This window comes from Ochotona curzoniae, unplaced genomic scaffold, assembly GCF_017591425.1.
Source record: "Ochotona curzoniae isolate NIBS_2020 unplaced genomic scaffold, NIBS_Ocur_1.0 contig_2692, whole genome shotgun sequence".
NCBI classification, from domain to species: Eukaryota; Metazoa; Chordata; class Mammalia; order Lagomorpha; family Ochotonidae; genus Ochotona; species Ochotona curzoniae.
This window is the reverse complement of record NW_024465556.1, coordinates 11,674,162-11,688,360: the sequence shown is the minus strand read 5'-3', so window position 1 is coordinate 11,688,360 and position 14,199 is coordinate 11,674,162.

Below are 14,199 nucleotides of genomic sequence, written 5' to 3'. Positions count from 1 at the left end.
TTAAAAAGTGTTGTGTGGCTGTTTTTTAGAGCTGTTCCCAACTTTTGAAATGATAAGGAAAGAGTTAGCCTTCAAAATTTGTAAAACTATCCATGAGTGTAATAAATATTTGAGCAATAAATAAAACTATTTCATGGTTGAAGAGCTATTTGCAATAATCAAATATGAATTTGTATTAACACCCAAGTAAGTTCACACTATAGTAATATGAAGCTTTGGGATGGTACTTCATGTTTGTTGTATTCAGATAATCTTAAGAAACTAGCATCTGCCAGAGAGAATTGTATATTCAAAATATTTTATATTTTAAAAGAAGTTGAATGTACCCTAAACTTTAATTTTGTATATTTAGGGGGGAAAGTCCATTCTTGGAAGTATAACAGCAGAGGAAACCATGTGTAGGTATTGCGCCTTCGCTTCTTTCCTTGAGAAGGGGGTCGCTCAAATGGCAATATCAGAATGCAGCCATAAAACTCAAGCACATGTGTTTGTTTTACTCTATTTGTAATTAACAAACCATTACACGTGAGAATCACTTAAAATGCAGAAAAGAGAGTTAAAGGATATGTGTTGCTGCAAAAAAATTGAAAAGACATTTTCAGACAGTTCATGGAAAGTAGTTATAAAAAAAGAATTGAAAAGCTCTTAGCACCAAAAGAACCTTACCTCTTAATTCCATTTTTTTGGATAAATATTGTCATAGATTCTCAAAAAATTCTCACAAGTTGTCTAAGTTTCCCTTTATAGACTGATCACTGTTATGGACGAAAGACCATGAGGACATTAAGTTCTTTGACAAGCAGAAAGTATAGAATTTAATCGGTTTAATTCTGAATGCTAGGCAATTTTTAGAATTTGGGGGGAAAAGTGGAAGATCAGGAATAAAATATCTACACTATGGATGTCTATTTCCATGGCATGAGATAATAGCAGAATGATCAACTTGTGGCTTGCTGAAGGATTATACTATTGTAACAATATGGGGGAAAACAGAGGTGGGGGGCATGATAGATGTACAGGGGAAGGTGAAAGCCCTGTGCCTATAAAATCCTATAATGAAAAATAAAAAATAAGAATAAGCTGGTGGGGATTCATCAGCTTTAGAAGAGCTGGTTAGATATGATTCTGTGGGGATGGAGTACTTGGCTGACATAAATCTGAATGAGGAGAGTAAAGAAACCCACAGTTAGCGGTGTGCAGCCAGGAATTCAGCCGTCGGCAGGGGAGGTGCTTGTTAGGCCCTGCAGACCTTGATCCTCGTTCTAGCAGGCAGCATAGGGTTTTCTTAGTGGCTTGTGTTTCAATAGCATTTTATCATCATTTAGCAGTTCTGCCCAAAGCAAGTGCTTCTGCTGTCTCCAGGGGGAATCCCGGTGAGTCCTTTGGGTACAGAGGACTGGGGGAATAACGTGGTGGATGAGGCACGCCTGACTCCTTCCCCACCACCCCCCATGCTCATGAGCTCACCTGCTGCGGGTTAATTTTCAGAATAAGGCCACCTAGGGGCTCGAAGGGGGTATGTGACATCACCGTGGAGATTCAGCAACTTGGCTTGCCAAGGACCAGGCTCAGGTTGACAGAGGAAGCACCTCCCTCTATACCTATCTACTGTGAAAGTGCTATACTCCCTTTTCCTAAAGCACCCATAACTCGGTGGGAGAGATGGTGATTGCAGCTCTTGCTTGGGGTTGGTGCCATGGCCAAGGAGGTAAGGGTGAAGACAGCCACAGGATAGTTTCAAGTGAGGAGCGGCACACCAAGGATTAACTTCTCCACAGGGGGCGGTGTAGCTGGCCCTGATAGAAGATTCCACCCGCTGAGGCTTCCTAAGCCCACCCAGAGGTGTGTCTTAGGGTCTTTTAAAGATGTGCTTCCTATGCTCATGTGAGTTCATGCTGGAAGATACCAAGCAGGGTTCTGGAAAGAAACCAAGGCAGGAGGCCCTTAACTGATGCTAACTGTCACATCTTCTTTCATGAACATCTACATACGCAAGAGAAATCCTGTAGTTAAGAAATCTCTTTGGTTTGTTTTGCCAGTCAGCTCCAAGCCTGGCAGCTCTGTGAATTTTTTTTTCTCCCTCGCAGAACATTTACTAGCTTCCTGTTGAAAACAAACAGTTTAGAAGTGCTGCTTCAAAGAGAATATTAAAGAATGCATAAAGGAAAGCTGCCTGCATGAGTGCAGGGAATATGATGGGGCTTTGATTAGTAAAAGACAAAGTAAGCATATGGAGATCAAATTACTGCGTCAATCCCCTGGATGAAACATGTCCTAAGGTAGCATTATGACTGAGAGTCTGAAAAAACCCTCTTACTTCAAGACCCCTGGTAAGTTGTCTTCCAAATGTTTGCTTACCATCCCAGGATGACCACCTAATCTTACTGAAACAAGGTGTGTAATTAGGAGCTTACAATGACTAAATCTGTCTTAAGTTTCTTAATCTTGAGTGCTAGAGTTTGACAACACCACACGATCTCAAAGGAGCAGAAACAGCATCTAGCTCACCGCTGCTGTATTAGAAAATCAATTCATCCTTAATGGCTTGCAGGTAATTTTGACTTCTAGAATGCTTCAAATTGAAGCTTCTAATTTGGAAACTTCTAAATCTTCCTGCCAGGTGGCAATGCAGGAAGCCACTCTTCCTTAATTGCTGGGCTAACTGATTCCTATACTTTTTGGTTTGATTTCCTAAATGAAAATGTGCTGTAAGGAAATAGGTACTCAAACAGCGTGATTCGGGCTTCCATTGACCTGACTATTCTTCTATCTTGTCTTTGCCATTACTTTCCTGATACACTTTAAAACTTGGCTCTAAGATTGCTCTTGTCACTGCTGTCATCTGTGTGTTCTGAACTGTTACTCTGATAGCACCTAGACGCCATTGATCACAGGATGTCTGGCCTTCGACACGATTACATGAAGATTGATATTAGTTTTAATGGAGAGCAGATCTTAGGGCCATGGATAAAACCATTTCTTTTTGTCTCTTGTATTAGCATTATGATTTATGAATATTATTGGGTAAAAGCATCTAATGGCTGAAGGCATTGGTAAAACCAGGGTGACAGCAAAGTAGAAAGTTAAAATGAATTGCTCCCCATTCACCAAGATTTCAAAATTTCAAACCACAGTATAAAAACAGCCAGATCCCCATAAGCTCTGTTTTATCTTTGCCTTAAATTTCTACACTTAACAGCCAAGGATTAAAGGAGGCAGATGTGTGTAATTATCATTCACATGAATTTATAAAGATCAGAAAAGCCCTGAAGAGATGAGATGGAAAAAAACAGACTTAGTAATCTGTGCACTTACTGTCTTCTATTCTGGCATTTATCAGTCTGAATTTCCTCGGTCCTGATGATGCAGTTACCCAGTTGTACAGATTTTTACAGAAGGCAGACTAGCACCAACCAGCCATTAGGCCATCACCCGTCTTGAACATAATCCTTCATCCTTTGAAATTGCTTTTAGGTATACAAAGAGTCTGCCCTGCCTGTTCTCTGTTTCCTTGTTGCTTGAAACCTCTGCTGCCATGTGCTCTGTTTTCAGGATAACCATTAATTCGGGTTTTGTTAAATGACTCTTGAGCCCAAACTGGGCATTTTTTTAGTAGGGTGGACCTCTCTCCTGAGTTAGACTGTATGTTGAGAGTGCCTTCCAAGCCTTCTGGCTTTTTGCTCCAGTCTGAATCCTGCTGTAAACTCCAAACTTTTCATGTTTTAGGAAAATCAAAAATACATCCAAAGACAGCCAGGACCAAAGAAACTTGATATTGAATAGAGATATTTATGTGCTTGTTTATCACTAAATCATGTTTTCTTCTGGGAGCGCCTGCAATCTCTTCTTACTGTTCTAAAAATATTGAGTGCCCAGTGAGAAGATATGGGCTAATATAAAAAAGTGGTAGGGAATTCTAAAAGAACTGCAGATAACATGGCATAATACCATGCTTATGCAAAACTTTTAAAAACTGGAGAACTCTTGCATGATTTTAACATAGAGTACCTCTTGTGAATTCTTTTAAAGCATAAAATGGGCTTTTGGGAGGAGGGTGTGCTAGCACACATTGACGGAGGGCATTAATAAAAATGTGAAGTTTTCACTGTTTTATTGTAAGGATGCTATTGAGTACCCCGGACCTTAGATTGAACAGTTGCCTCCATAGGTAAACCAGGACATGTTCCTGGTTTCACCCTGCACTCAACTTGCAGGATTCATTAACAACTGAACAGTCTGATCTGGTAAATCAGCTCCTTCCTGCTGTCAAAGAGCGGGGCTAGAAATTATTCTGCTAATTCCTGGATATACCAGAGATTTTAAAATATGTTACCTTTTTGCTATTTGCAGCCTTACTGCTAATGAAGGTACTCCAATTACCATATACCTAAGACCCAGAGAGCTGACAAAGAAACAAATTTCGGAGGGCCCAGGATCCAGAGACAGAATAATCAAGTAGATCTGCCTAAGGAGACTGGCATCAATTTAACAATAGCATGAATAACAAAAGCATGAATGAGGAAGATGAAAGGGGGCACAGGCAGAAGAGGGAATCCCGATGCCTATAAAACGATATCATGCAAAATAATACAAAGAAAATATAACAATAATGTTTTTAATCCTTTTGAAAATATCATTTAATAGAAAATGTTTAATTTGGAAGATAAAATTATTGAAGTGATTCAAAGTAATGATGGTGGAAGAGAGTATCTGTTCAAACAAGGCATAACCTCCATTCCAGAAAGTGAGCAAGGATCATATAGAAGAGAATTACTTCAAGTCACAGAGGTGGAAAATGGTCACAGTCTGCCAATTGCTCTATTGAAAACTGGAAACGTGAACTAAATTCTGGGCCAACTTAGAGACTATAAATACTTGGGCCTAAGTTGACAAGGTTCTGGATTCCAGAAAAATGGATAAACCTCCTTAGCATTCTAGGAATACTCATGGGTTGTACAGAAAGCATGGAAACTGATCTGTAACAGATGAGTGGGAACTGTGGAAATGCTCACCTTGTAGAAGCAAGACATATACTTTCATATTTCAACCTGGAAAGAGTCCAGTGCTTTTCCGAGGTGATAATCTCAGGAAGTAAACATAGATAGTTGCTGTTTTATGTAAATTCAAGATCCATATTTTTGTCTACAGCATAGACACTATATGTATATATATATATATACACATATATATGTATATATACATATACATATAATTCTGTTTACATTGCTCCAGGAGGGAAAAATAGGAACACGAGGAAACTGGGACCTTACTGCAAGGAAATTGTCTAGCTCCAAAAACTAACCATCTGCATTCAGTGCAATATTAATAAAGACAGATATTAAAAATTAATCAGTATCAACCAAGGAAAATAATTCAGCCTACCCCAGATTTTCTATGTAAGTAAGGAACTTTGGAAAATGGTAGAATAATTTTTCTCTGTACCCTAGGAATCTATAGAATAACATGTTAGAAAACTGTTTACATGTTTTAGCAATTCTTTCATGTCCATACCCAATTTATCTTAAAAGAAAATATTCATATAGGGACTCAGATTTTTAAAGCCACAAACTAGAATCTCAATTTCAAGATACACAGGATCATCGCTGGCTCATGGATCGCACAGTGGTGTCATTTCTTCATTTCTTCACCCATACGTTGGTTTTTCAATGGCACATTGTTCGACTCCATGGTGCTGAAAATTTTTTTGTTTTAACACCATGCCTGTTGTTGACTTTGTTTCGTGGCTTCTCATTTAGGGGAATGTATAGTGATGGTGTAATAAATACTATCATATTCGGATATGAAGATACAATGTAGTATGCATCTCTACGTCCAAATCAAAGATGGACTCTCAATGAAACTGTTGGACATATCTATACAATGGGATGCTGGACTGCCTGACATTGTCTGTACCGTAATGACAGGGCATACTTAAGTAACAGACTATTGCTCTATGACTGCTTATGAAGGACTGTAATAGTAATAGTAATACTAATAGTAATAGTAATAGTATGGGGAAAAATCAGTCGGGGTGGGAGTTTGTGGGGAAGGGAGTAGGGAAATCCCGGACCCTATAGAATTGTGCCATTAAATTCAAAGTTGTTTTAAAAAGATAAGGAAGTTACCAAACATTTAGTGGTAAGCAGTGATACCTTCAAGAAATATATACATATATAGTTAATGATCATATCTAACTTGATAAGGCTACAATATTTTAAAATATGTGATATAAATGTAAAGAATTGTTGAAATATAGCATATAAACTAGAAGATGATTTCTGGAGCAATAATAAAAGTATAATAGCTCGAGAAGAGAATGTGGAAGTTGAACACAGGGAGACAGAATTTTGTCAGTTACAATTTTGAAAAATGCAAATAGGTAAAAGGAAATGTAAGCTAAAATTTCTAAGCATGTTAAAGATTGATAACTTGTAATGAAGTTAGTCACAAAGTATGAGGAAGGAAGTTTCATGATAAATCTGTATGCATCAGGCACACAAATACAGAGAGGAAAATAATAAAGAAGGAAATACATTTAGGGCTTTACTATAAAGGAAAAACCAAAGAAACACAAGGATAGCTTGTTAAAGATGTCTCCATAGTGGAGTACTTTAACACTTTAAGATTTGGAATGATCATGCAGAAATAAATAGGTTACATCTTCAAAAACACAATAAACGAAAGTTAATAAGTATATGCATAAAATCTTAGGGCTTCTTAAGGAAAAGGGCTCAACAAATTTTAAAAAGTAAAAATGTTACAGACCATATTCTCTGGTCATAGTCTAATAAAAGTGGAAATAAGTAATGTAAAGGCGGACATAAAAACCATAACTACTTGGAAATTAAGAAGACCATTTCAATATGACTTTTTGCTCAAGGAGGAAATTAAAACTGAACTTGCAAGCTACCTTGAAAGTAATAAGTGCAATAGTTGGTAGTAAAATCTATGAGATGCACAAAAATGATTCTCTAAAACTACCTTAAACATATCATTTTGCAATAGAAAAACAATCATGAAGGAGGTTCTAATCTAAAATGATAAAAAGCCAATTAACAAAAGAAATCAGAGCAGTAGAGGAAGGAACTTGTGACGATGTGATGGTACAAAATAGACTGCAGTCTCTTCATGTCTTTAAAGGGATGGGTCCCTGTGATGTCTTCATTTTCACTGTTCGGAAAACCAACTCAAAACAAAGTGTCTTTGAGCTTGGAGAAAATAAGAGAGAAAGCAAGAGTAATTATAAAAAAGGATTTAAGAAATGAGATTGAATTATCATTACTAGGAAAGATTAAAACAATGATAAGCAAATGGGATTGTCACTTCCTGGCAACAATTTCAAAAAACCTGGTGAAAATGTATCTATAGAAATTGACTCTGGGATCTGTTTTGAAAGTGAGTTTTAGAATCAACATTCACTGTCTACAAAATCAACATTATAAATATACTACAAATTTAAAATTTTTAAAAGAAAATATGACGAGATGAGGGGAAAGCTCAAATGTATGAAAAGATTGATAACATGCAAATTTTTATTTTTATTTTTTTTTCTTTTACTTTATTTTTTATTTTTATTTATATTTTTTTAATTGTTGCTTACATTGTATTATGTAGTACAGTTTTATAGGCGCTGGGGATTCCCCCCACCCCTCCTATACCCCTCCCCCCATGGTGGATTCCTCCACCTTGTTGCATAACCATAGTTCAAGTTCAGTTGAGATTCATTGCTTGCAAACACATGCCTAGCATAAAGTTCAGCGTCTTATTGTCCAGATAAGTTCAGTGGCCTCTTGGGGAGACCTTCTATGGTCTGAAGATAGGTCTAACAGAGTAAAGATCCGGTCAGTTAAAAGGCCCAACAAGGCCTCAGTATCAATATACAACATTATGGAATTAATTGACATAGTATTGGGTAAACAATATGTTAAAAATAATGCAAGTTCCATTCTTCGAAACATCTGGGTTGAGACAGTATCAATGACAGGTTCAAAAAATAACAAACGACCAAACAAAAAATTACAGGTTAAATCAAGGCAAACATGTGGTATCTAATCTTTTGGGATTCGCTCATTTCCCTTAGCATTATAGTTTCCAGTTGTGCCCATTTAGCCACAAAGAACTGCATTTTGTTTTTTTTAATAGCTGAGTAGTATTCCATGGAGTAGATGAACCAAAGCTTTCTTATCCAATCTTCTGCTGATGGGCATTTTGGTTGCTTCCATGTTTTTGCAATTACTGATTGTGCTGCAATGAAGAGTGGGAGAAGATCTTTGCACATGATATAGGCGACAGGGGGCTAATTTCCAGGATATACAAAGAACTTCAAAACAACCAAAAAACCAAAACAAACAAGCCACTTAAGAAATGGGCACGGGAAATGGGCAAACATTTCACAAAGGAACAAGTCCAAATGGCAAACAAACATATGAAAAAATGTTCCAGCTCCCTAGCAATAAGGGAAATCCAAATTAAAACATCGATGAGGTACCACCTAACACCAGTAAGATTGGCCCACATAAACAAGAACACCAACGACGCTTGCTGGCGAGGATGTGGGGAAAAGGGAACCCTACTCCACTGCTGGTGGAGCTGCAAATTGGTACAGCCTTTATGGAAATCAGTCTGGAGAACACTCAAACAACTCAAAATCTGCATACCATATGACCCAGCAATAGCACTCCTAGGAATATATCCAAAACACCTGTTTTACAACAAACCAACATGCAACATGCAAATTTTTAAATTTTACTTTGTCAAAACATACTGAGCATTTGGGAAAGCATGCTAACACAAGAAACAGATTTGGAGATTTGTGATCATGAAGGGTAAGCATTCACAAAAAATAATGGCTAAGAATCATTTCTAGATTACTAATCATCTCTGGATTACCAGTTGCCTATCTGACTGTAGATACAGTTTTACCGTATAGTTGGAGGAACATATAATAGCAGCAAAATACTGTCAATATTCAGTACTTGCAGAATTTTTCTTAGATATTTAAAATCTACTTGAATCTACAGGGGCAGACTCCTTAGACGCAAAGGTCAGACTAGAAAGAAAATTGAAAAAAAAAAAACTTGTGTCTTTCAACAAGAAGAAAACTAAACCCTAAATTCATATTTTATAAGAGATCAAATGAACAAAACTGTGATTAAATATTGATAAATTTCAAAAGCATGGGCTTGTGTAAAAGCATAGCCTGAAGAAAAAAAAAGGTGTATCATTACATTGACACAGAAGTGAAAAAATTTTTTAAATATAATTTTAACTTAATAGATGCAATGATCAAAATGTAAGGAAAAGTAAAATGATTGGCACAGTTGCTGATTCTGGGAGAAAGAAAGTAGATTTGATTGTTGAGAGGTACACCTCAGGCCCAGCATGATAGCATAGCAGTTAAAACCCTCGCCTTGAATGCACTGGGATCCCATATGGGCACCGGTTCTAATCCCGGTGGCTCCACTTCCCATCCAGCTCCCTGCTTGTGGCCTGGGAAAGTAGTCAAGGATGGCCCAAAGCATTGGGACCCTGCACCCACATGGGAAACTCAGAAGAAACTCCTGGCTTAGGACTGGCTCAGCTCCAGCCATTGTGGCCACTTGGGGAGTGAACCAGCAGATGGAAGATCTTCCTCCCTGTCTCTCTTCCCCTCTGTATATCTGCCTTTCCAATAAAAATTAATAAATCTTAAACAAAAGAGGTACACCTCAGTTTTTAATCATATTAACATGTATTTAATATAACATATTTTGTAAGATTTGTTTTTATTGGAAAGGCAGATTTATAGAGAAGTAGAGACGAGAGGATGATCTTCCATCGCCCTGGTTTACTCGCAGAATAGCCACTATGGCAGAGCCGAACTGATCCAAAGCCAGCTGTCAGGAGCTTCTCCCAAGTTTCTACATGGGTGCAGGACCACAAGGTTTTGGGCCATTTTCCACTGCCTTCTCAGGCCATACACAGAGAGTTGTAAACCAGCACCATATGCAATGATGGCACTGGCAGGAGGAGAATTAGCCAGTTAAGCCATTATAGCACTGGTTCCCATAATGTATATTTTAAGGTAGGTGTTACATTCATGAGTTATAGCATTATGTCTGAAATATCGCATACTTTCACAGAACAGACACACTTCATCATATAAAATTTTATTTGTTCTATGTGTAAAAATATGTCAGCATGTTAAAAGTAAATTTATAAAATGTTTTCACAACACAGATGACAACTGATTAGTACTTACAAATGGAAAACAAAAAAGGCAATCCAGTAGAAAAATTGGCAAAAATTCATGAGCAATCAGTATTCAAACTTCCTTTTGTTCACTTACTAACACAAGAAAAATATACTTGAAAGTAGTCAGAGAAATTCAAATTAAATGAAAAAGCTAATTTTACTGCTATCAGGCTTGGAAAGTTACAAAAACTAATACTACTTGCTGACAAGCAAGCAGTAAAATGGCAATTTTGTTTTACAGATGAAAATATTCAGTCTTCCAATGTTGGCAAATTGCTTTTTTATCTTTTAAATCTCTTTCTGGAAAGAGTAGAAATTCTAAAAAAACCAGTCAAAAGAAAAAATATTTTCATAAATATTTCTCAATATTAGCTTTATGTATACATATATGTGTGGGTATCCACACCTGCATAACTATTTTCCTATAGATGCATATTTACAAGAGTGAATTTATTATAAGAATAACAAAAAAAATTGAAAGCACAATCACATGATGAAACAGCAAATCCCAGATCCAGTGTTCACATCAGAGCTTTGTGGGAACATCTGAAAGATGTTTCTGAGGCTCATTGTCGCCAACTGAGCATTAGGATGACACTTGGTGTCTTGCGTCATTTTTCCCAAAAGGCTGATTACATTAGTTTATGTGCTATTTGATACTCTCAGTAGCTTAACCAGCAGATTTCTAACTGTCCACACCCTTCACTAGCCAACTGGCAACTCTGTCTAGTGCAGTAACGAGGGCTTCAGCATGCTGTAGGACCCCTGTGAACACCTTCATCAGCTATTCCTTGTGGCTGAGAAAGGGAACACTGGGCATTGGGAATCAAAACAGACTGGCAAGAGGGTTGGAAATCTCACGTGAGTGTTCTGACTCAGAAATGGCACATGCCCCTTGTTCCCACAAGCCTTGGTCAGAGCCAGTGGTACGCACACACACAATAAGGACTAGGGGCAATGTAACTCCCCAAGGAGGCCTAAACAAGAGGGTCAGGTCATTGTCACTGTCCTGCAGCGATGAACTTGGTGCGCAGGGCCATTTATAACATACATGGACAAAAGCTGAAGTTTATTAGTGGTATCTGACTTTATACACTGAGGGTCATATTGGATAAGGGAGGAGGTATTGAGCTTATCCACAAAACCCATTTCTGTACTTTTATTTGGAACTCTTTTGTATATTCCACCAAGTGTTCTCATTCACATACTGTCCATTCAACTGTTCTCATACAAACGATATCCATTTAGTTACACAAATGGTACACACTCAGTTGTTCTTATACAAATGTTGCCCAATCAGTTATACAAAAGGTACCCATTCAGTTATTCTCATACAAAGAATGTTCAATCAATTGTAATCCTGTGCTCCATGACCTTCTAGGGTCACAATGTCCTTCTGCAGGTCATTAGCAATTGAATAAGAGTACCTATTAGAAGTCTCCACCAAAATCTTTAGGAGGATTAAAAAGGAGATTTTCAATAGTTTATTTACAACCCTTGGTCACTTAGTTTCTCTTTATCATTCCTGTACAATCACGTCTTATATAGAATTCAATACAGCCAGTCCAACCTCACTAAAACTTAAATCTAAATGAGACTTTTGATCATGTCATTGCCTATATGAAATACGTTGTTGAGTTCTAGAACCTAAATGAGAAAAATTTTCACTAAAGTGTGATATTCTAGACATTTCTTGGTTTTCCATATAAATATGTGTAGGGAAGGTTTGTTACGCATGGGGGCCTTAAGTCTCTTGGCATCCACTCTCAGTATTGTAATTCATATGGTAAGGTCTACCTCCCTACATAACTCAACACATCTCTTTCCCAGTTCCCCTTTTAGCCAGAGCACAAGCAGTCCACCAGTGTTTCTGATTCTGAACAGGTGTACTGAGGTACATCAACAGTTAAAAAAAGTCATGTGCATTCTTTTCTGTTTACTTGCTTGGAAGAAGACACAAATGCTGTACTTCTAAAATTTGCAGTGTGTTTCTGGGAGATGTTTCTGGAAATTTTTTTCAACTCAGGCTTGTCCTAAATATACCTATCCCATAAGTCAGGAGTTCAATATATTCATTTTAACCTTATCTAGGTAGAATGGATTCTGTGGGTATCAACCAAAAATCCTGATGAGTAAAAATGTGTTTTTAGCATGCCTTTGACTATATTTTTGTGAGTCTCGCATTTAAAAGAAATGGTTAGCAATCTCATTTAAGCAGAAGCCAAATGAAGAGCAAACAGATTTATTTGACAACTCCTTGATGAATGAAGGAGAGATTATAAGAGTAAACATTTGATTTTTCTTGATTCTGGGTTCAGTAAGTCTGCAGATCCCATTTGCAAACATACTTGTGCAATAATGTTTGTCCTGCACCTCCCTGATCTTTTGCCCCAAAACCGAACACCTGGGGACCACCTGGGGATGGGGAAATTCCTTTAAAAGATCCCAACACTCCCCATGCACGGGTCCTTTCTATCTCAAAGCCCCCTCCCGTCACTAGGACGGGAGTCTTCTCTTCTCAACTTTCCTAATAAATCTTGCGTTAAAACTAAACTGTGTCCGCATGAAAATTCTTCTTTCCTGCGAGACAAGAATTTGAGGTTGCTGCCATACTCGGAGTCAAAATTCCTGCAACAGTTTTGGTGCCGTGACTCGGATTCTACCAGCGAGACTTGAGTTCATCTCCAGCCAGCCTCCAGACATCCATCTCGTCGGACGGTGAGCAAAGCGGACTCTATCCTGTTTTTCGGAGACACTAGCTCTCCACAATTAGTAACTCTCGGAAAAAGAAACACCGGGTCCCTGTCAGCCAGTTAAATGCGGTTAGCGCGGCTGCCGGTCTTAAGACTCAGGGGCGAGGCTTGCTGAGTTTGGCTAAATTGATCCCCTGGAGCTGGGGTCCTTGGCTCCAGGAATGTCGGTTTTGTCCAGACTCAGTTTCTTTTCGCGGACTAAGCCCGTCGCGTGAGACTGGGAGAAGTCTTAGGGCGCCTCAGAAATTCTGGTCAGGGCCACTCCCTGATGCTTTTCGAAAGGCCTCTGGACTGTACCCCAGACTCCGACAGCCCGTCAGGGTGTCGGGCTGAAATCTGCACTCTTTCCTTCCTTCTGCGGGGACTCAGTCGTCACCACAGCGAGGCCACGAGCCCTGGGCTGCGTGCCTCAATTCCCAAACAGCCTCAGGCACTGACGAGTCCTCCGTTACCTTTTCTGATATCTTCTCCAAAAGCTTTTTCTCACTAAGTCTCCTCATTCTCTATGGATTCAGTTTTTGGGTTTTCTTTTACTGGTCAGTATGTGCTAAATACCAGCTGGTCTGTGATGGGGAAAAGGAAAAGGCAGGCAGAGTTTCTTTCTAGGCCCCTCTAAAGATGAGATCTAAGATAAACTTAACTGGAAAGCGCTTTAATTCCCTCACAAGGCAGTCAGCAGAGACAGTTCCTCCAGGTTAGCTCTTAACCAGTGTAGTCGCTAATGTGAGCAGAAAACCAGAGTCAACACAGGTATTCCTCCAGCTCTCATTAAGGACATTGTTACACAGGCTTATAGAATCAGGCCGAAGTTTGAGGTCAGGCTTGTCAGCTCGAGGTTAGAACAAATTTCAAAAGGAGAGCATATTTGTCCGGCAGAAGTCCCAGACGCAGCAGGGTGCAGGGGATATTTTTGGCACATGCTGCTTCTGACTTATATGTTCTCCAGGACATCAGAGTATTGCACCAGGCAGAGGCCTAGGTCTAGCATGGCGCAGGAAACAGGAGCGGATTTTTCACTCCTGGCACATGCTGTTCTAACTGAGACGCATCCCATAAGGCGTGGGAGGTCGAGCGACGTGAGTCAAGTGTACTGACTTCACTCCCACCTCCCTCCCTACTTCTGTGGTCTTCAGAGTACACCTGGACGCCACGGGCTAGCAATAGGAGTTTTAAGAGACGTCTTAAACTCAGGAGAGATAGAAACTGAGGGACG